We start from the raw sequence: 23,748 nt of genomic DNA, 5'->3' as shown, positions 1-23,748 counted from the left end.
TTTCCTCTGGGCTCTGGTACTTCAAGTTCGATCTCACATAGAGTCGTCCGTGCAACGCCCTCCATGCGAGATCCCAGAACTTGGCAGGAATTCTCTTGGAATTCAGGAGGGCTAGTCCCTCCCTGAGAACCCTGTCTGGACAGTCCCTTAAGGCCAGTGGTCTCAAAACGTCCGAGGCCATGACCCTCTGGTACAGCTCACGCCGGCCCAGGGAGCCTACCTCTAAGGCCGTTATCCTCCACCGCCTTAGTACCTTCAGGGTGGTTGGGACATAGGCGGGGAGGTACCCGTGGGACCTCCGAAGGTCACCCGGGCGACCGCCCCCCTCCCACCTGCTCAGGAACACCAGGAACCAATTCTTGCACGAACGTTCCCACAGAGAGGGTTCGTCCACAAAAATGGATTGCAGATTGAACTTCAGGAACACCACAGTAAAGAAAACCGTGGGGTTGATCATGTCCAAACCGCCCTCCCCTCTCCGTCGATACGTGGCCTTCCTTTTTATCAGCTTCAGTCTGTTTCCCCACAGAAGCAGAAAAAACAGACCGTAGACCCGCGCATAGAGTGGCTCTGGCAACAGACATGCGTAGCTGACAGAGAGGAACTCGGGAAGCAAGTAGGTTTTAACCAGGCTCACCCTTTCCCTCAACGACAGCTTCCAGCCTTTCCAGGCGTTAACTTTCTGGGTGGCACTTACCAGCCTGCGCTCCCAATTTAGCTTGGGATAATCACCCTGGCCGAAATAAATGCCTAAGATCTTAACTTCTGGTCGGGGCGGGGGAAAAACGTCCGGGAGGGTGAACTGCTCACCCTCCCTTCCCAACCAGAGAGCTTCACCCTTGTCCCAGTTGACCAACGAACCAGACGCCTCGGAGTAGCCTCCAATCTGTGTTTCCACAAACTGGGCCTCCTCTCGGCTAGCCACTACCACAAGACGTCGTCCGCGTAGGCCACCACCTTCACCGCCTTATCCAGGCCACTGCCGGGCTCTGTCAGGACCCCCCTCAACTGCCCACAGTCTAGCCTTCTTACGAAGGGGTCGACTGCGAAGACATAGAGCAGGGGACTCAGCGGACAGCCCTTCCTAAGACCAGAGTCCATCGGAAAGGTAGGACCCACCCAACCATTAACCAGAGGGAAGCTCTCGGCCCTCTGTACAAAGTCCTGAGCCAATCAATAAATTGATCAGGCAGGCCGTATCTACCCAGGAGAAGCCAGAGGTACTCGTGGTCTACCCGATCAAAAGCTTTCGCCTGATCTAACGCCAGCAGATACCGCCCGTCACCCGTTGCCCTGCACCTCTCCACAGCCTCCCGGACGTTAAGGACTGCACTAAAGGTGCTACGGCTGGGAACTGTGCAGTGCTGGGAGGCAGACAGTAGCTCGCCTGCAACAGCAGACATACGCGTAAACAAAATCTTTGCCAGAATCTTTCTATCCGTGGAGAGGAGGGCGATAGGGCGCCAATTCTCTACCACGGACGGATCCCTCCCCTTGGACAGAAGGATCAAAGCCGACCTTCTCATCGAGGGAGGGAGCAGGCCAGATGCCAAACACTCACTGAACACCTCCCTCAGACGAGGAGCCAAAAGGCTCTTAAAGGCTTTATAAAATTCTGCCGTGAACCCATCAGGCCCCAGCGACTTTTTTAGAGACAACGAGTCAATAGCCTGCTCAATTTCGGCCACTGAGATCTCTTCCACCAAGGAGTCCGGGGGGTCAGACCACACCTCAAGTGGAGTCCCGTCAAGAAACTCCTTGGCTCTCCTCAGATCCAACGGCTTCTTCCGAAGGATGTCTGAAAAATGGGCTCTGATGATCCCCAGGATGCCCGGCTTGGACCTTACCAGGGAACCCAAGGGATCTCTCAGTCCATGTATGACCTTCCCACTCACCGCGTCCCCACAGCTTTTGTAGGGATCCGGGTTGGTGAACTTCCCGTAATCCCTCTCCAGCACCAGGGAGGCGAGACGATCATACTGACACTCCTTCATCTGGAGCTTCAGATCCGAGATCTGGTCCAGAGGGCCACCATCAGAAACCAAGCGATCTAGCTGCCTGCGTAACTTCTGGTAGGCCTGATACCGGGATGCTGCCCGACGGTCCGAGACTTCCCGGAAGAAGCCCTCCGATCTCTTCTTCACCACTTCCCACCATTCCTGGCGGGAGCAGCCGCTCTCAAGGAGCAAGGCTTGTTCTAAAAAGAAGTCCTCATAGGCCGATCTGATTTCAGGGTCCTCAAGTAGCGACCCGTTTAGTCGCCACAGGCCCCTTCCTTTCTGAGGGGTGTCCGCCACATTCAGAGTGACCGACAACATACGGTGATCAGAGAACTCAACCGCATGCAGCGCAGGAGCTGCAAAGGACGAGTCCTCCTTCAAAAAAAACCTATCTAACCTACTCCTACAACTACCTCTGGAATATGTGAAACCAGTGAGGTTGGGGAAGTGGCGAACGTGCACATCCACCAACCCAGCTTCCCTCACTATTCTATTCAAAAAGATACTATCATATCCCAGAGGGCCTGAGGTGCCTGCCCAGTCCTTTGACCTGGTGACCATGTTAAAGTCACCACCAAAGACCACCTGCTGGGATGTAAACAGGTATGGTTTCAGCAGCGTGAGAAGGTCCATCCTCCCCCTCTGGGACTGAGGTCCATAAAAATTAATGAGGCGGAGGGATTCCCTTCTCACGACTGCGTCCACAATCAAACACCTACCGATTTCTAATTCAATCACTCGTCGACAAGCCACCGAACCAGTCTTAAAAAGGACCGCAACACCACTGCAGGGCTGAGCCGCAAGAGACCAGAGGGAGGGCCCATGTCTCCACTCCCTCTTTGCTAGGTGTATCTCTGCCACAGATGCCAGCCAGGTCTCTTGCAAAAACAAAATGTCGGCTTCAACTCGGCCGAGAAAATCAAAGGCTGAAAATCTAGCCGCCGCAGAACGCACACTTGCGACATTAATGGTCGCAAGGCGTATTGGAGCAGGTACCGCCATCCTTAGTGATTGAAGTTTACGTTCCTCTCTATATTACATTTCTAAAAGAGTCCGAGGAGGAAAGGATCCCGAATCTGTTCCATAGGGCCAGTGAGGAACCCCCCCCCCCGTCCCTGAACTAGTACTGGGCTGGGGGTCCTCACCACCCTCCTTCCCCGAACTCTTCCTCTTCCTCTTTTTTTTGTTTTTTTTCTCCCATCCCACTTTGGGAGGTTCCCTCCCACTCTCCTCGTCGGACCTCCCACTGAAGATCTCCTTAAGTCTCTTATTAACCCCCTTACCCGCCCCTGAGATGTCCATCGGGGCCACCTCCCCTGCACCAGCTTGCCGACCACTCACGACCACCGAAGAGGCCGGAGGGGGCATCAGTAGAGCCGCCTGATCCAGGGGTGGGTGCAGCTTACTCGCAGATTTAATTACTGAAGGGAGGGGGGGAAGGGGGCAAAGGAGAAGAAGGGGAAACTGGGAGGGGGGAGACGAGGGGGGGGAGAGGGGAAGGGGGGGGGCGGGGGAAAGGGAGGAGGACGGGGGGGAAACAGGGGGACGGGAGGGTGATTTTTGGGCGAGGGCTTTTTTGCCTTGGCCGGCTTCCCAGGTGGTTTTGTTGCCGTTGCCCCATCTGACACAGGGTCAGACGGGGCCGGAGAACTCGCCGGCTCCCTCACTATGCCAGTTCCTGCCCTTGATCCGCGCCTGGGGGGTCTGACCCTTTGAGGAAGGGGGGAACCCTCCCTCTGTGACCCTGAGGGGTTGGGATCCCCACTCCATCTAGGGACCCCCTCACCCCCCGGGCCTGGGGCACCCCCCTCAGCCTGGCACCCCCTGAACGCCTTGGGGCACCGACTAAAGGGGTGTCCCATTTCCCCACAGAGGTTGCAGACAATAAGCCTGCAACCCTCAGGTGAATGGCCGAAGCCATTGCACCTCACACAGCGGGGCATTGTGCAGTCCGCGCTGAGGTGCGCGGGACTGCCGCATTTGAAACAGCGACGGGGCTGTCTAGGGTAGAAGACCAGGATCCGGTCTCTACCTATAAAGGCGCTGCCAGGTACATGCGCCACGGTATTATTGTGGCGCTTGAGCCGGATCCTGACCAACCACCCACCTGTCCAGACCCCGTGCTCATCCAAACTTTTCCTCAGCCCTGTCTGGAGCTGCCCGTACCGCGCCAGCCAGGTCGCGATGTCCTCAGGTGGGAGGGACTCATTCCTGACCAGTACAGTCACATTCTTTACCTCCAATGATAGATCTCCAATGGTTCGCGTCCTTCCTAGGAAATCGGTCACAGACAGTGAAACTAGGAAACTTCCTCTCCGAAACTCGGGCAGTCACCTGCGGAGTCCCTCAAGGCTCTCCGTTGTCACCCATTCTCTTCAACATTTACATTCGCCCACTCCTTCAAATCATCAGATGCTCAGATCTCTGCTTCCACTCTTACGCTGACGACACACAACTTTATTTCCGGATCAATGGAAAAAAAGATCACCAACAACAACTTGAAAACTGCCTCAAATCAATAGAGGACTGGATGACCACCAACTCCCTCCAGCTGAACCAATCAAAGACAGAGCTTCTTATCTTACACCCAAATCATAAGCCCGCAACCAAAACCTCCTGGTCTCCACCAACCGTCTTTGGGCAGACTATCTCCCCAAAGACCAAAGCGAAGAGTCTCAGGGTTATTTTAGACGCACAAATGTCAATGGATGCGCAAATAGGATCTGTAGTCAGTCGATCTCACCATCTGCTGCGCATGCTTCGCAGACTCATCCCTTTTATTCCAAAGAATGACAAAGCAGTGGTAGTTGGAACAATCATTAATTCACGACTGGACTACGCAAACTCGCTTTACATAGGATTACCACAATATCAACTTGCGCGATTACAACTGATCCAAAACACGGCGGCAAGGCTGATAACAGGAAAAAAACCCTGGGAATCCATTTCTCCTTCACTGAGGAGCTTACATTGGCTAACCGTAAAAAATCGGATCACGTTCAAGACCCTTTGCCTCACCCACAAATGCGTGCATAGAGAAGCTCCGCAATACCTAATGGAGAAAATAAATCATTACACACCAAACCGCAGTCTTCGATCAGCCAACAAAAACCTCCTCCTCGTGCCCAAAGCCCGGTATAAATCCAAGGGTGATCGGAGATTCGCTGTCCAAGGGCCTCGGCTATGGAATGCTCTACCAATCAACATCCGCCTGGAAGAAAATCACCTGGCTTTTAGGAAAAAACTCAAGACCTTCCTCTTTTAGCAGATGACCAAAGCTCGCCACAGCGCCTAGAGGCGATTCAGTTCGCATTGTGCGCTATACAAGTATTTCATTCATTCATTCCTCCTGCCTCGAAAGAGGTATCACCCGGAAACTTTTCCATGGATCTGACTTCCTGACGAGCTTGTGCAGTGTCAGGAAAAGCTCCATGGTGACCAAGGAGACGAAATTTACATCAAACTCCTTTGAGTTTGTGGGATATATGACTGCAAATAAGTCCGAAACTTTAAAGCGCAGCCCCAGCAGATAGTCGATGACCTGACCCCTGCTGGGACATGCAGACGTCCCTTCCCACCTGAGCTGCACCACATTCCGTCTGCGCCTCTCAGGGCCCCCCGTACCCCTCGTCCAGGCCTGCGCACCCTGGGGCTGATCCCCAGGGGGGGCCCGGAAATTCTGGGCGCCAAACTGGCCGTACAGGGAACCCAGGGGGACAGAGGAACCTGCCAACTGTGCAAACGAGCATCCAGCCTTCAGGGCACCTAAGAGGTTTGCCTCCTCCTGTGTGCCCAAGATGGAAACTGGGCCTGTGGGGGAAGGGCCAGACCCCTGACGGACCGGACTCTCTGGCTCAGCACCTCTACCCACTGCATCCCCACCAACCGGCATCTTACTCCTTACTGCGGGGGAAGGAGTAGTATCCCCTACAGCTACATGATCCTGAGGGGGAGTCACCTCCATTTCCTCAGGACCCCGCTCCTGTGACCCCTCCAACTCCGTATAAATTCCAGGGCCGAGCATTCGTTCCTCAATTCCCCCATCGGGGACTCACCCCAGCATACCTGTCCCGCTGGAAGAGATCCCCCGGAGGACGCTAGAGCTGTTACCTCCAGGGAGGCCTCCGACACTACCGCCTCCCCTCCCCCAACGAGCGACACCAAAGGCCCCTCCAGCTGAACCTCAGGTGTCCCCACTTCCATTTTGGGCCCTCCCGGGACTTCCGGGGTCGCCGCGGACGTCACTTCCGGTCCCTGGAAGTCGATGAGGTCACCCAGGTCACTTCCGGTCGCGTCTCCCGGTACCGGAAGTGACGCTCCCGCTCCCATCCCCCCACTCCTCCCAGTGTCAGCAGAGGACGTTTGTCCGTACTGTCCATCCAAGACTGCACCTGTGTCCGTTCCCATCAGCACCTCCCCCTCTCTCCATGCGGCAGCGGCCGCCATTATGGCCGGTTTTCCCCGCACCTCTACGGGCCTGGCGGGAGCCGTCAAGGTCACTGGGGGGGTCCCGGAGGGGGGTCGAGCTGCACTGTCCGCCGGGGACCTCTGACCATTGGCCTTCACTGGCCCCTCCGACCGTTCTCTGGTGAGGACCACCATCAATTTCCTGTTCCGTTGACTGCGACTTGCATCTCCACCAGAGCCTTCACGTGCCTCATCGGGTACCCTACCCGGATCCTCCTGGACTGCGGCCACAGGCATGGCAGGTGTTAACACAGGGATCCGGGGACCCTCCGCACTGACGGCTCCGGGGGGCATACTCTCCTGACAGGCCATGGACTGGTCATCTCCAGAAGTCGCTACTTCCACTGGAGTCTGTTGCACCGTTACATCAGGTGAGGGCTTCAGGGGGGACTTCAGGGGGGCACTTCCTCGCCTCACCACCTGGGTTCCTTCTTGGCTGGCTCTTAGAAGTTCCCTCTTCACCTCCGCCAAAAAACTTCTCACACCTTTCCCACGCTCGCAGAGACCGCCCAGCAGCTGCCAGAGGTCCCTGCATTCTCGCTTTAGGCCATCTATGGTCTCTCTATATTCGCCACGTTTGCTGCTGGCTGAGCGGTCCCTGCGATTTCGTAGGTCGGCCAGTCGCTCTGAACGTTGCACATAGGCCGCCGCGGCCTTCTGTATTAGTGCTTTTACCCTCTCTCTCCTTTTCTGGAGCTTGCTTGGGCCCTCTCCCAGCTGGGCCCAGGTCCAGTCCATCAACTCAGACTGCGTGATCAGGAATAACTTCTCCTCCCTGGAGAGGTCTCTCACCCCAGGGGGGGTTGTCTGAGACCCAGGCCGGGAGAGAGGCCCCGAGCCTGGGCTAGCCGACGCCATAAGGCTGGATGTCCAAAACAGCCGTGGTTCTCCACAGAGCTCCTCCACACACGTCTGCTCTCCTGGAAAGCCTCTCCTGGTGTGTACTGCGTTCAGGGCACGCAGACAGCATGCACAATTTCCTACCACTGACTGCAAGCTCTATTAAAAAAGAGAAATATAGCTAGCTATATAGGTGAATATAGCGGTGTATACTGCGGTCAGGGCACGCAGACAACAACCACTACAGAAGAGCAAGAACGAAAAATCGGCCGATAACGATCGGTGTATACTGTGTTGAAGGTACACAGAACACCCACTAACTCCTACAGACGCCAACACACTACACAAGGCCGCCACGCTGGTGGCCTTATATAGTGTGGGGCGTGTACTACACAGCCATCCTGCGCTGGCGGCCTTATATAGTGTGGGGCGTGTACTACACAGGCATCCTGCCTGTGGCCAATCATGGCTCTCCTCGCTGCCGGCGCTGTGATTTGGCCAAGCACGCGGGGTCACAGTGCATGCTTGGCCAATCATGAGCCAGCAATGCACTGCGATGGCGCAATGCATTGTGGGCCGTGAGCGCCACACGAACTTGGCGAGAACGGCCCATAACGGGCGAACAGCCGATGTTCGAGTCGAACGTATGTTCGACTCAAACACGAAGCTCATCTCTATTCCTGAGTAAGCACCATGTTGGCTGCTAGGCCTTGTGAGAGAAGGACTGTCCAACCTGAGTGATCATCCAGTTGCGAATGGCTATTCTCTGGATGCAGTCAAAGTAAGCAAGTTCTTCAATGTTTTATTTGACTTTGACACTAATGCCGCGTACACACGATCAAACAATCCGGTGGAAAAGTCCGGCAAACTCAAGTCCGCCGGACAATCTGCCCGTGTGTAGCCTCCGGCGGACTTTTTTTTACCCGGACAGTACGGCCGTGTGTGTGCTAGTCCGCCGTACTTTTGAAATGAGCGGACTTTTCCCTCACAGAGAAAGTCCGCTCGATTTGAGCGCGTCTCCAGGTAACCTGGTATGGACTTAAAGGGGAACCGCTACGCCGAAATAATCCCCCCTAGGTCCACATCAGACCCTTGTCCGAGCACGCTACCTCCTGAGCCGTGGAGGATGCTGGGACTGTGACATCATAATGGGCGTGGACATCATCCGGCGATGTCCCTATATAAGTCGCCGTGCGCCGCGTCCCTGCCATTGTGAGCAGAGACATCGACGAGGCAACATCTGAAGAGAAGAGAAGAAGAGAACAGAAGAACGTGCTCGGACAAGGCTCGGACAAGGGTCTGATGCGGCACGGCTCAGGAGGGGGCCCACTCGCTCGTCCCCACCCCCTTTCCTGGCCGGCTGGGTAGCGTGCTCGGACAAGGGTCTGATGTGGACCTATGGGGAACCCCCACGCCGATTTCTTGGCGTAGGGGTTCCCCTTTAAGTCCACACCAGATGACTGGGCCAGCGGCGCCTCCTTCGCTGGTCCCGGCTACCTGGAGACACGCTCCAAATGAGCGGACTTTCCTCCGTGTGTGTGGGCGAATCCGTTCATTTCAAAAGTACGGCGGATAGTCCGGCGGACTTAGTACGCCGTATTAGTCCACTGAAAAAGTGAAGTGTGTGGGAAAGTAGCTCGTTTGGAAAGTCCGACCGACAGTCTGGCGGGAAGTCTGTCAGACTAAGTCCGCTGGATAGTTGGCTATGTGTGTACGCGGCATAAGAGTACCTGACCTTTCCTTTCCAACCCTCTGATCCCAAGTTGAAAGACTGTTCAATTGTCTGAGTTTTGCAAATAAAATCTATTCAAGTGGATCTATTGTCAGTCTCAAGTTACTGGGCCATCTACCACGGGACATCCCCTAGACCTGCAACAAGGAGAACAGAAGCTAACGGTAAGCCCAAAAATAACCAGCAGCTCCTTCGGGGGTTAGTGCTACACATAGTTTGGTCCAAAGACCGTCAGTATACAGAATAATATGGGAAACATAAACCGTTAGCTATCAGAATCAATTCACTATCTATGAGTCTATCCAGGAGCGGGGGGGGGCTAACACTACCAAACAAGAGGTAAGGGGAAGTATAGAACAGAAAGGAAAAAGAAAAGGAGAAGAAGAGGTGTTTCAAGGATCTGGGGTGTCAATCCAAAAACCAGGCTCTGATATCCATTGGCAAAGGTTATCAAAACCAGAAGGGGAGAAGATTATGTAAATCAGAATGGGCCCTCCAGTGACTTTCCAGGGGCCAGACATCACCTAAAATGAAATCAATAAAATGGTGTCTCAATCTTAACAGCAAAGGGAAAGCTGAAGGGGAAGACCCAGACACCAGGAGACTCTAGAAAAGTCATCTAGAAAGCAAATTTTTAAGCTTGTCAGAAGTAGAATAATGCATCCATATATTCCACAAAGTGGTGAATTTGTCTCCTGTACCTGCATCTTCTCTTCTCCATCAGCATAATATCATTGACAAGGTCCACCCACTGGGACAAAGTAGGGATAGAATTAGACTTCCAGAACCTGGAAATCAGTTGCTGGACTGTAGAAATAAAAAACTGTGGTAAACTATTTTTCTGGGACCTGATAGAGCATGGGAGTAACAATATCAAGGCATTAGAAGGAGACAGTGTGAGACACTTGTCGTAGATCTCATTATTTATCTGAAAAATGTTATTCCAAAACATCTGTAACAGAGCACATTCCCATCAAATATGCATATACATGCCTCAACCACTGTGACAACATCAGCAGCTCTCTGGAGTGGTAGGAAAGATTCAATGCAGAGTGACAGAGTCCCTGTACCATCTTGATAACAATGTATAGTTTTTCTCTTGAGCATAACAGGAGATGGAGGATTTGTGTGTGAACACAAAAGCTGTATGCCAATTTTGGCAGGGGAAGACTCACGCCCCATGTCCTTGGACGTGGGGCGTGAAGGTTGGGATGGTCCAGTGACTGTGTTGTAACACAGAAATGTACACAGTGGAAATGGTGTTGCAGGGTGCATCCATGATAAGACATGGATTCTCAAATTCCATGAGAGACCTGTTCACTAAACCTGTGGTGTGTAAGGATTTACTGTAGATCGATAACTAAAGTTTCGAAAGCCAATTTAGCGTGGGCACTTCTCTAGAAGAATGAAATATAAAGGAGCCTGAAGCCAGGTGAAAAAAGGAGTGAGTCAATCTGACATACGTACCCAAGTTGGTTGCGCAGTGGCTGTCTGTGAGCAGAGGGTTGTCGAATAAGGGAGAAAGAGGACTTGGATCGGTAGAAGGAGCATATGGGCCAAGCCAATCTAACTTGTCATACATACTCAAGTTTCTTGCACGGTAGCTGTCTGGGAGCAGAGGATTGTCGAAAAAGGGAAAGAAAGGACTTGGGTGGGTAGAAAGAGTATATGAGCCTCCTTGACAATACCATTTATGCAGCCAGGCAACCATCAGTGGGGAGAGGGTTGAAAAGGTCCAAAATTAGCTACTATGATGCCAGGGTAGCATGCTCAAATCTACTGGGGTTATATCTTGCTCCACAATCGTGGTGGCTTTCCATGAAGGTAATGCTGAGAAATTGTAAAGTTCAAAGGAGGCTGACCCCACCAGAAAGTTTTGAGCTGCATAATACCTTAGAATTCATGCAGGACTATCTAGGATGCCAAATAAAATGAGTTGCAAAGGAATGTAGGGTGATGAAAAGTAACCAGTACAGAAATGGGAACAGTCTGAAAGATATAAAGCAATTTAGGGAGGATAGCCATCTTTAAAATGTTAAGCTTTCCAAACCAAGGGATGTTCATGTCTTACCAGGTTCCCAGGGATCTGCAGATTTTAGGGAGAGGCTATAATTTAATGCGTAAAGGTCTGAGAGACGAGAAGGTGTGTCAGTCCCTAGATAAGTAATGGACCTATGCTACCAATGGAATGGGAAGATTACTTGAAGAGAGGACAAATCTCTACCTGGGAGAGTAATATTCAGTGCCTCTGTTATTGCTAGATTCCATAAAGTTGCTAAAGGAGCCGAACTGCTACATTTCGGCCAAAATGGATAGAATACTAATGTGAGGTTGAGTGGAGAGACAGTTTGCGATGCACTGAGGGTGTCTGGATGCCATTAATAGAATCATTTTGCCGAATTACTTGAGCCAAATGCTCAATGATAATGGCAAAAAAAAGGGGGTGAGAGGAGACACCCATGGCAGGTGCTGTAATACCGTGTGCACACGATCTGACTTTCCTGCAGAAAAGGTCACACGGAATCCTTTCATCGGATATTCCGATCGTGTGTGGGCTTCATCTGACTTTTTTTTTTCAAAAATTATGATGGACCTAGAAATAGAACATGTATTAAATCTTTCAGACGGAATCAATTCCTATTGGGAAAACCATTCGTCTGTATGCTATTCCAACGGACCAAAAACGACTCAAGGGCAGCTATTGGCTACTGGCTATTGAACTTCATTTTCCTTGTCCCGTCAGACGTCATCAAGTTCTAAATGAACGGACTTTGGTGTGATCGTGTAGGCAAGTCAATTTCAGCGGAACTCTGCATACACATAACGGAAAAACCGTCATGTGTATGCGGCATTAGGGGATGGGAAAATGTTTGGATGCAAGCCTGTTGACTGAAACAGAAGCTGATGGAGAAGAGTATAGTGACATTATGCGGATGAGCACTCGGCGGCCCATACCAATTTACTCCAAGGAAAGCTGAAGGAGGTTGCAGTCCATGCAATCAAAAGCCTTCTCTGCATCAAATGACAGAAGTCAAGTCGGAATCCTAAGCTGTTGTTCGTAAGATGTGAGATCTAAAGTCTTTGTGGTATTATCCCTGACTTAAGGCTCTTAATGGCCTGTAAAAACTCTACTTCGCCAAGTGGAGCATCTAAGTCCTTGCACGAGAGAGTCGGAGAGTGAGTGGGGCAGTCTTCTGTACATAGGAATGCATGGCAAAGAACCAGGCGATGAAAGGGGACAGAACCAAGGGGATTGTATAATTGAGAGTAATGTCGAAATTCAGATGCAATCACCACATTATTACAAACATTTGTGTTTGCTAGGGATGAGCCTGATGTTCGAGTCGAACATAAGTTAGACTCAAACATCAGGTGTTCATCTGTTCACCCATTAGAGAACAATTTGGGGTGTTTACGGCAAATTCGAAAGCCATGGGACACCCTTTAAAAGTCTATGGGAGAAATCAAAAGTGCTAATTGTAAAGGCTTATGTACATGTATCAATGCAAATTTTTTTTTTTTTTAAACGCCCGTTTTTTTCAGGAGCAGTGATTTTAATGCTTAAAGTGAAACAATAAAAGTGAAATATTCCTGGGGGGGTGTCTATAGTATACCTGTAAAGTTGAGACTCAAACTCGAAGCTCATCTCTACTTTACAGGAATACTATAGACATCCCCCAGGTATGAAATTTAAAGGAATATTTCACTTTTATTGTTTCACTTTAAGCATTATTAAAACCACTGCTCTCTGAAAAAACAGATGTTTTTAAAACTTTTTTTGCATTGATACATGCCCCCTAGGCAAGGACCCAGATCCCCAAACACTTTTTACGACAATACCATGCATATAAGCCTTTCAGATTAGCACTTTTGATTATTCATGTTCGTGTCCCATAGACTTTACTGGTGTTCACGTGTTCGAACAAATTTTTTGCCTGTTCGCATGTTCTGCTGTGAACCAAATGGGGGGTGTTCGGGTCATCCCTAGTGTTTGCCGACATTAGGGACTGATAGTTATTTTCTGTTTCAAAATTTTTATTAGCAATAAACAAAATAATTACACAGTACGATGCAGTCATAAGGTAATTAAAGTGGAAGTAAACCCACTTTTTTAACTTTTACCTACAGGAAAGCCTATAATAAGGCTTACCTGTAGGTAAAAAAAATATCTCCTAAACCTGTACGGTTTAGGAGATATTCCCCTCGGTATGCGCCGCTGACTGCAGCGGCGCATGCGCACAAGGGGGTTCTCTCCGCGAAAATCCGGCAGCGCTCGTCCGGCCGGATTTAAATCTCCCGCGCGCATGCGCGGGAGTGACGATATCGCGGCTCCGGCCACTCACAGCGCCGGAGCCGCGATACCCGGAAGAGACGCCGAGGGAGCATGTCGGCTTCCTCGGCGTGGATCGGGCGAGATGTCGGGGCCTTGTTCTAAGGTAAGTATTTCATAATGAGCTAGTATGCGGTGCATACTAGCTCATTATGCCTTTTGCTTTGCAGGTTTTAAAAAAAAAAAAAAAAAAAATGCGGGTTTACTACCGCTTTAAAGCAATTTGGTAATCAGCATGTAAGCAATAGTGTTGGGACTTAGTCCCTATATAACATAGTCAAATACAAAACGGGATCATGCAGTTCAGATTATAAAAGAGAGTAATTATCTGTTTAGACAATCAAGTGTCTTAGAGCCCGGAGTCGCCGGGGATGGAGAAGTAAGTTACTCCCCGGAGTAAGGTCTATGTTTTACTGGGGAGTACAGGTACTGCGAGTGTAGTGTTTTTCGGAAATAGGGAAATAGGATAGCGATAGCAGCTAGATTGGAAACAAGAAGAGGAGTAGAGGGGGAAACGAGAAGAGAGAGAAGCAGGAAAGGGCAGGGGGGGGTTCGGTCGGCCGGTCCGCACGGACCCAGGTCGTCATGCTGTGGGGGTTCCCTTCATGAGGGGTAAATCGGGGTTCTAAAAGGTTGAGATCTAAGTCAGGGGGTAAGAAGTGTGTTATCCAGGGATGCCAGATTTTATGAAACCGGGGCATGCGGTCTAGGATTTTCGCTTCGATTTTGCAATGGATCATAGCCTGCGTGACCCTATTTTTAAGTTCAGCTACGGGGAGTGTTGGTGTCTTCCAGGCTCTAGCTATCGTTTGTTTTGCCGCCGTAGTTAGTTGGAGAAATAGGGACAACGGGTTTCGAGTGCAGTTATGGGGTGTTAGGTTAAGCAAGGCCAGAGATGGATCTGGTGGTATTGAGTCTCCCAAAAGTAATGACGCTATCTGGAATGTCGCTGCCCAAAAGCTTTGGGCAATCGGGCATGTCCATCAGATATGGATATGAGTACCCGCTTCAGTACAGCCTCTAAAGCATGAAGAGGGGTAACCAGGGACAAACTTAGCTATTCTAGTGGGGACCAGATACCACCGCATGAGAACTTTAAAGTTTGCCTCTGAGGCAACGACATTTTGTGTAGCTTTACTAGTATTGGCCTAGATCGTCGTCCATGTATCAGCATCGTGATCTATATTGAGGTCTGTGGACCATCTAGTGGCATAGGGCGGGAGGGGAGCAGGTGGGGAAGTGAATTGAGAGTATAGTTGAGAAATAATGCCATGCGCATGCGGGTCAGAATCACATATTTTTTCATAGGTTGACATGTATTCATGCTCATTATTAGGTTTGGGTAGTGAATTTACAAAGTGGGAGATTTGCAGGTAGCGGAAGCATTCCCTATTAGGAAGTCGAGATTGGGCTTGTAGGATGGGGAAGGGTATGATCAGTCCATTCCTTGTTAGATCACAAATTCGGTCCAGGCTTGCCCGAGACCAAGCCACAAATAGGCCTGGCTCGGAGTAGGCCGGGTCAAATAGAGGATGTCCGAAGATGGAAAGTAACGGCAAGTGTTGGGATTTAAGGTGAAAGGGCTCGTGGATCATGTTCCATATTTTAAGGGAGTGCTGAGTTATCGGATTGGCAAGTTTGCCTCTCTGCGAGGGGGGTAGCCATAGGAGATTGGATATAGTAACAGGGTGAGCGTCTATGGCCTCAAGACTAACCCATATCGGCATTTCAGTTTTCGCATGATATAGGGTGATCTGGGCTAGCTGGGCTGCATAATAGTAATAGCGAAAATTTGGTACACCTAGGCCGCCTCGTGTTTTGTGGCGATAGAGTGTAGACTTGGAAATCCTGGGTCTAGTAGACCCCCAAATGTATTTGAATACTTTGCTCTGCACAAGGCGATGATAGTAAGGTGGTATTGGGGTCGGAAGGACCCGGTATAAATAGAGCAGTTTGGGTAGTACCGTCATTTTGACTGCAACGACTCGACCAAGCCACGAAACACATAGCGGTTGCCAGGCGGCCAAAAGATTTGTTAGCTTTCAGATCAAGGGGAGATAGTTGTGTTGAAACAGGTGTGAAGGATTGGCTGTCAGATGGATACCCAGGTAGGGAATAGAAGTTGTGGACCATTGAAACGGGAAGTTGCTACGCAATCGATCCAGCTCACCCCCAGGCAGAGACACATCAAGGGCTTTAGATTTGGTTTGGTTGACTTCTAACCCCGATATCTCCGCAAATTTATCTAACAACTTACATAGGTTGGGAAGGGTAGTATGGGGGGCCGTGATGAACAGGAGGGCATCATCTGCAAACATGCAGATTTTATGGGTGGTTGTTGCTATTTCTAATCCCCTAATGTTCGGATCTGCCCTAATTAACGCTGCCAAGGGCTCGATTGCTAGTGCAAACAATAGGGGGGAGAGGGGGCAGCCCTGCCTCGTCCCCCGTTGGATGGGGAAATATTCAGACCGGAAACCCGCATACCGCACATACGCTCGGGGCTGGGTATATAAGGCCGCTATCTAGCTAAGGAAGTGGGGACCAAATCCCCAGCGACGCAAGATATATTGTAGGTAAGGCCAGGATACCGTATCGAATGCTTTGCGTATGTCTAGCAAGAGCAAATGCATGGGGATTTTCCGGATTTTAGCAATATGTTGAAAAAGAATGACCCTTCTAATATTATCACTGGCTTGTCTCTGGGGGATGAACCCCACCTGATCTTTATGTATTAGCTTCCCTATTAGGGGATTCAGACGGAGTGCCAGGACTTTGGCTAAGATCTTAACGTCAATGTTAAGTAATGATATTGGCCTAAAATTAGACCATAAGGTGTTGTCTGTGTTCGGCTTAGGGATCATCGATATAATAGCCGTTAGGGCATCTCTGCCAAGGGAATGTTGTTGGAGAAGAGAGTTAAATGAGCTAGTGAGAAGGGGGGAGAGTGTGTTTGCAAATTTCCTATCATAGGTTGCCGGCAGCCCATCAGGGCCGGGTCTTTTATGGGGCTTCAGGGATTTGATGGCCGCAAGAACTTCCATAGTGGAAATGGGAGCATCTATTGACTCACGGTTAGTGGCTGATAAGTGAGGGAGAGATAGCGATTGAAGCAGAGAGTCAGCTCGGACACTAGAGAAGGGGGTTCCGGGTTCATATAGTTTAGCTAATCGTGAACTGAACTCAGATAGAATTTTGATAGGGTTACTGGTAAGTTTGTCTTGTGTCAATCGTAGCCTAATGGGCTTAAAAGATATTTCGGGTTGTCGCAGGCGCATGGCTAGGAAGGTGTCAGGTTTGTTTGCTTTGGTGTAAGTCGTGTGAGCCGACCTGCGTATTGCTTTATCTGCATCCTCAGCTAGTAGTAGGTCTAAAGCAAGCTTCGTTTTTTCCAGGACTAGTCTATTGGCCTCTGAGGGGGTAGACTGGAATAGGAGAAAGTGGCGCTGAAAGTCTTCTTCTAACTGGTGCAATCGAATTCGCCTATCTCTATTGAGGTGGGAAGATACCGAGATGCAGGTGCCCCGTATGACTGGTTTGTGGGCTTCCCAAAGTAGGGTAGGGGATATACCCGGTGTGCTGTTGTTGGACACATAGTCATTGAGCGCTGTTTGGATATCCAGGCAGTAGGATTGGTTGGACAAAAGGGTTTCATTCGTGGACCAAGTCCTGTCCGTATTTTGTGGAATTACTGAGGCTAAAGTAGTGATCACTGCACAGTGGTCTGACCACGTGATTGGGTGGATATGAGAATGTAATAGGGTGGGTGCAGAGGTAATTTGAATAAAAATGTGGTCAATTCTTGAAAAGGATTTATGGGGGTTTGAATAGAAGGTATAGTTTCTTTTGAGGGGATTGCATTCCCTCCATGTGTCAATAAGGGCTTCGTGCCTGAGCTGAGTGCACAGTTGTTGTGATGGAGAGAAATGTTCAGATGTATAAGGGGTTTTATCAAGGTGCGGGTGTAAGACCAGGTTAGTGTCTCCGCATAGGAACAGTGCTCCTTTACTATGAACCTTGATTACCCGTAATAAGTGTGAGAAAAAAGGGTTGGGGTTTGTGTTAGGGGCATAATAGGATACGAAAGTGACCTCCGTATCTTGTATATGGCCCGAGACAATTAAATAGCGGCCCTCTGGGTCTCTGATTTCAGAAGTTGAAGAAAACAGGAGAGAGTGGTGGAAAGCCAAAAGAAATCCCCTATGTTTTGAAGAGGAGGACGCGGTATAGACCTGGGGAAATTTGGCATGGAAAAATTTGGGGGTGGAATTGGTGGCAAAGTGAGTCTCTTGTAAAGCCACTACACTAGCTTTCAGTGAAATAAAGGTCCTGAAAGCTTTAACACGTTTGTTGGGAGAATTGAGCCCTTTCACATTTAGGGATAATATATTCAAGGGGGCCATAGGGACTAATAAGAAAGAGCAAGAGGTGGTGACCCTCGGGGCCACGCGAACGGACCGACCATGGCAGAAGGGAAAGGAAGGGGGAAAGGGGGAGACAGTCGAAGAGACTAGGAAGGGAGGAAGAAGTAGAGAGTAATGGAGATGAAGGGTAGAGGGCATTCCGCGGACCAGATGCTTCCGGACCGCCCAATCAGTGAGTGCAACAACTAGCCTGCCAACTAGTCAGTCAACAGGAGGTTGCACCGTCAAAGGGGGGAGCAGTGACAGCTCACCGCCGCGAACCAGACAAACAAATACAAACATTCGCTGTTGTAACATAACATCAAAAAATATAACACAGTTCTGAGATGAACCTATATGTGTAAAACCATAGGTAAAGGTCAATAGGGCCTTAGGGGAACCAATTAGAGGAGGGCGTATAAGGTAAATGGGGTCGGAGGGGAGCGGAATGACCGTTAGGTTAGTGGGAGGGAAAAAGGGGCAAGGATAAGGGTGGGGATAGGGGTGGGTACGGGGGGGCGGGGAGGGGGAGGGGGAAGCCAGGATAGGAAAGGAAAAAAGGGGGGACAGGGGCACATACATAAGTACTTATGGTACAAGCAGCTTAAGATAACAGTTAAACCATAATAAGTAGCCTCTAAGGGGGGTATCAGGCACCAGGCAGCGAACATGCTTGCCCGGGCCTGATAGCCATAACATGAGATGATAACCAAAGCGTCGTTCCAGCATTAGAGTGGTAGTGGAGGCTAATCAATTACTATTACGAGAGTTAGCCATATATTGCAAAGCCAAAAAAAAAAATTTTCCCCCGTTTCGGAAAGTTAGATAGCAGGTTCTTGATGTAAGGCCAGAGGTCCCTAAGGCGTAATGGGACAGCAAGGAAATCACATATGCAATGTCCGACTGGGACAGGTGTTCAAGTGGGTATATGCTGGTAGGAGGTTCAGTTCCTGGGGACTACCAGGGCATGGTAAAAAAGAATGTATGGGGGCGAGGTAGTTCAGCGGGGTACAAATACCTTGGGGCTAGAAAAGCCCAAACTTGAGGGACGCATAGGTGTGCCTCGCCGGAGTGGGGACGGGCCCAAGAGGTCTTGCTGGCTTCTCCTCGGGGTGGCCACGTAAGGATGCAGAGCAGCCCGGGCTGGGGTCTGAGGCAACGCAGTTTCAGTTTGGATAGGCGGGGGCGGTGGGGCGAGCTGAAGGTTTTCCAGGAGGCTCTGGAGGACATCAGGCGTAGAACAGGTATGCTGGTGACCTTGGTATGAGAAGTGAAGTGCGAACGGAAATCGCCAGGCATACTTGATCTGACGGTGCTGGAGGATTTGTAGTTGAGGTTTCATGGCACGCCGCTTTGCTATGGTCAGCGGGGCCAGGTCTGTAAACAGTTGATATGTGTGGCCTTGGAATTGGAGAATATCTCTATTGCGGGCTGCAGCTATAAGCTGTTCCTTCGTTCGGAAGTAATGAAGCTTAATAATTATGTCCCGTGGGGGACCATCAGCTTGACGGCGCGTAAGCGCCCTGTGAATCCAATCGAATTCCAACCTCTCAATCGGGATGGAGGGGGATAGTTCTTGAAAAAGAGCTGTAGAAAAGGATTGGAGGTCGTCTATGATTTCAGGGATCCCTCTCAGGCGTAGATTTGACCTAGGCGAGCGGTTTTCAGTGTCTTCAAGGCGGGAGAGCAAGGTAGCATTCTCCTCCCTGAGGGCCGCTTGTTCCTGGGCTAGTTCTCGTAAAGTTAGCTCGGTATCGTCCGCCCTTGTTTCCAGGTCGGCTGTTCGCTGGCCTAGGTCGCGTATCTCCCCGGTCAGTCGCTCAGTAATCTGGTCAGACGTGGTTTTAAGGGCTTTTTTGAGCATTAGTTCCATGTGCGCAAGGAAGTCAGTCTGTGACATACCTGGTGCTTGCAGTGTTGGGGAAGCCGGAGAGTCCACTTCATTTTCATCCTCCTCGCTGCTACTCTGGTGCTGTGGATGGTTGTGCTGCTGCGAGGCTGCGAGGGCCTTCGCCGCCATTTTGGTGGAAGCGCGCGCTAGGGCTTCCTTGATGGGCTTCGATTTGTTCTTTCCTCGCTGGCCCGTTAAAACCATCCCGGGAGGGCGGCGGGCTGCTGCCCGAGGTTTTCCGCTAGTGAGAGAACCGGTTACTGGCTAGTAAGTGCTATTTAGAGTCCGGTATCGCGACGGTGAGTACGGAGCTCTAGTGGAGTACGTCCGCCATGGTGAGCTCCGCGCATGCGCCCCCCGACTGATAGTTATTTTAACAGACACAAATCATGCAGTTTCTATTTTATTTTTTAGTCAACAATGTACAGTAAATCATGTTTCTTATGTTTGGCAAATGGGCTACAGAAAGCAGCTCTTTATTATTTTCAATTAAATTTGAGTAACACTAGATCTCCTGTACAGATTTATAATGTTGTGAAGAGTTCCTATGATATTGGTTTTCTTTTGGCATATGGAGAATAGGGATGAGCTTCGTGTTCGAGTCGAACGTACGTTCGACTCGAACATTGGCTGTTCGTCCGTTCGGCGAAATCCGAACATTTTGGTCCGTTCGCGTCAAATTCGTGTGCGATGGCGCAGTGCATTGCTGGCTCATGATTGGCCAAGCATGCACTGTGACCCCGCATGCTTGGCCAATCGCAGCGCCAGCAGCGAGGAGAGCCATGATTGGCCACAGGCAGGATACCTGTGGCCAATCATAGCTTAGGCTGTGTAGTGCACGCCCCACACTATATAAGGCCACCATCGCGGCGGCCTCGTGTAGTGTGTTGGCGTCTAAAGCAGTGGGTGTTCTGTGTACCTTCAACACAGTACACACCGATCGTTTTCGGACGATTTTTCTATCTTGCTGTTGTGTAGTGGTTATTGTCTGTGTGCTCTGACCGCAGTATACACCGCTATATTCACCTCACCTATATAGCTAGTGATCTATCTTTTATAATAGAGCTTGCAGTCAGTAGTGTTAGGAGATAGTGCGTGCTGAGTTAGAGTAGGATTTTGCAATATCAATCAATTGGATCGCTCTGCAAATGCTGTCTCATGTACCCCTTAAATGGACAAAGCCTACTTGATCTTTATGCGCAGCCACTGCGCCCATCAAGCGCAGCCACTGTGCCTATCAAGCGCAGCCACTGTGCCTATCAAGCGCAGCCACTGTGCCCATCAAACGCAAGTACTGTGATCATTAAACGCAGCTACTGGTGCCACTAGCGGCTGGTGCTCAAAATTTTTGGGGAGGCGCAAACAAACTGAAAAAAGAAAATCAATTGCGGCCATTGTGCCATCAAACTAAGCCACTGTGCCCATCAAGCCCAACCACTGTGTCTATAAAACGCAGCCACTGTGCCCATCAAGCGTAGCCCCTGTGCCCAGCAAGTTCAGCCACTGTGCCCATCAAATGCAACCACTGTGCCCATCAACCACAGCCACTGTGCCCATCAATTGCCACCACCGTGCCCATCAAATGCAACCACTGTGTCTATCAAGCGCAGCCACTGTGCTCATCAAGCGCAGCCACTGTGCCCATCAAATGCAACCACTGTGCCCATCAAACGCGGTCACTGTGCCCATCAAATGCAGCCACTGTGCCATCAAACGCAAGCCACTGTGCCCATCAAATGCTGCCATTATGCCCATGAAACGCAGCCACTGTGCCCATCAAAGGCAGCTACTGTGCCCATCAAGAGCAGCCATTGTGCCAACTACCATACCTATCAATTGCTGCCAGTATGCCCATCAATTTCTGCCAGTGTACCCATCAATTGCCGCTCCTGTGCCCCATCAAATGCTGCCAGTGTGCCCATCATTTGCTGCTGCAACTGTGCCCCATCAAATGCTGGCAGTGTGTATCACCCCGGCACTTGCCTGTCTCGCAGCGGGTCAGTGGCGGTGTCCTGCGTGCTCCTTGATGTCTTCTTCCGTCCTCTCTATCAGGCGTCCAATCACAGCGTCTGATGTTTCAGCCAATCAGGTGACAGATAACAGACCCGAGCACCTGATTGGCTGAAAGGTGGTTCAGTGTTAGCAAAGTGAATTCCTTCGCTTTGCTTACAAACAATTGAGTGAGCAGCAAACGCACAGCATTGCACCCGCTGTTCACTTTTTTGGGTGCCTATTAGAGTCTACGGCTCTAATCAGGTGCTTCCAAAAAAAAAAAAAACATCACTATAATTCAGGTGCCCAGCGCCAGAAAAGGGGCCAGACACCTGAATAGGGGGTGTCAGCGGGGACTATAAATAGATTCATGCAAGGCATGAATCTATCTATGGTGATAGAGCGGTGACAGAAGAGAGGGGGCAGCGCTCCTGCGCCCTTTACGGACGCACTGCCACTGTATGTTATACTTTTCATTTAAAGCCCCTCTCAGAGATAAAATCCACACCCCTGCCTGTTGTAGCCACTTCCTATTGGATGGGCTATGGTAAAAAAAAGGTGGACGTCAGCAGAGAGGATTGGAGGAGACTGGTGGTCCCCTGGGTCGGTGGTTCTCCTAACAGTGGGGATGTGGGATCTAGTTTGGGGATTTACGTGGGTATATCTGGCTTCACACAGTAAGGGGGAAAAGGCCTAATAGAAAAAGATAGTGGGTATTTAAGTCAAATAATGAAGAGGTAGAGAAAACATTTTGGGAGCCCAATGGATCCAGCAAATTATGCATTCTAATTATTTTCCTATTGCATTCTTCTTTCTTTTCTCCAGTACCACTACATTAAACTCCCACTTAAATTAATATTTTATTGCTTCATAGGCAGAACAAATGTCATTTGTAATTATATGACAGAGGTTGCAGTGTGGTGGCACCAGCACCAGTGCCTAAGGCCCAATTTTTCTGCCCCTGTTTAACAGGGGCATTTAAGTACAATTTTTGATGCAATGCTTTGCAGCAGGGCTAATTCCTGCAATAAAACTAGAGTATATGGAAGAGGTTGCAGTGTGATGGCACCAGCAGCAGTGCCTAAGGCCAAATTTTTCTGCCCCTGTTTAACAGGGACATGCAATTACAATTCTTGATATAATATTTCACAGGAGGGCCCCTTCCTGTGCCCACCCAGAGTAACGGTGAGGACCACAACCACCAAAGGTCAATTTTTCTACCACTGTTCAACAATGGCATGTAATTACAATTCTTGATATAATAGTTCACAGCAGGGCGCTCCAGCGCCCACCAAGAGTCACTTTGAGGGCTTACAATGTTCAGGCAAAACCAACACCTTGTTCCGCCATTTCTGCAGAGCATATAGGGCAGGCCCCTACTTTCAAACATCCAATTTACAAACATCTCCTACTTGCAAACGAAAGGAGACAACAGCAAGCGAGATGAAAAAAGATGGACGACAAAACAAATTATACAGGGGTGATAACCCTTCCCTATGTTTTCCAAAAAGCTTAAAAATATATTTTTGGACTGGAGCTACACTTTAAAAATGTACCAGTTGAAAATTACAAACAGATTCAACTTAACACAACAAACCTACACAGTCCCTGTCTTGTTTGCACCGCCTGTATACTGCTGTTCTGAGTATATAGGGCCTGGGGGCCACACGCATTTCCTTTTTTTAATATGGGTACAGGGTTCCCCTTAATATGCGTACAAGACCCAAATAGGCTGGTAATGGGCAGGGAGGGCTACCCATGCCATTTTTCTCAATGATTTTCAACCATATTGCAGGAACCAGATATAACATTAAAACCGCAAGCAGTTTTAAATGGTGTTATTTCCGTTTAATGTCATTTTGTGCAGGGACTGTTCTAAACACGGGAAAGACGTGGCACTTCACAGGCATACTACAGACACCCCCAGGCACGATATTTAAAAGAATATTTCACTTTTTTTTTTTTCACTTTAATCGTCATTAAAATCAGTGCTCCCGGGGCGTGTCCAAGATGGCGGAGTGAGAAGACGTGTGCCAGAGAGCTCTGCTGCCCTTTTTATCCTGTAACCTGCTAAACCGTTTGGATTGCTGTAC

The sequence above is a fragment of the Lithobates pipiens genome, unplaced genomic scaffold, assembly GCF_037356315.1.
Source record: "Lithobates pipiens isolate NorthernLeopardFrog02 unplaced genomic scaffold, aLitPip1_a1.2 Scaffold_19, whole genome shotgun sequence".
Lineage (NCBI taxonomy): Eukaryota > Metazoa > Chordata > Amphibia > Anura > Ranidae > Lithobates > Lithobates pipiens.
The sequence above is the reverse complement of the archived record's forward strand: the minus strand, read 5'-3'. Positions refer to the sequence as shown.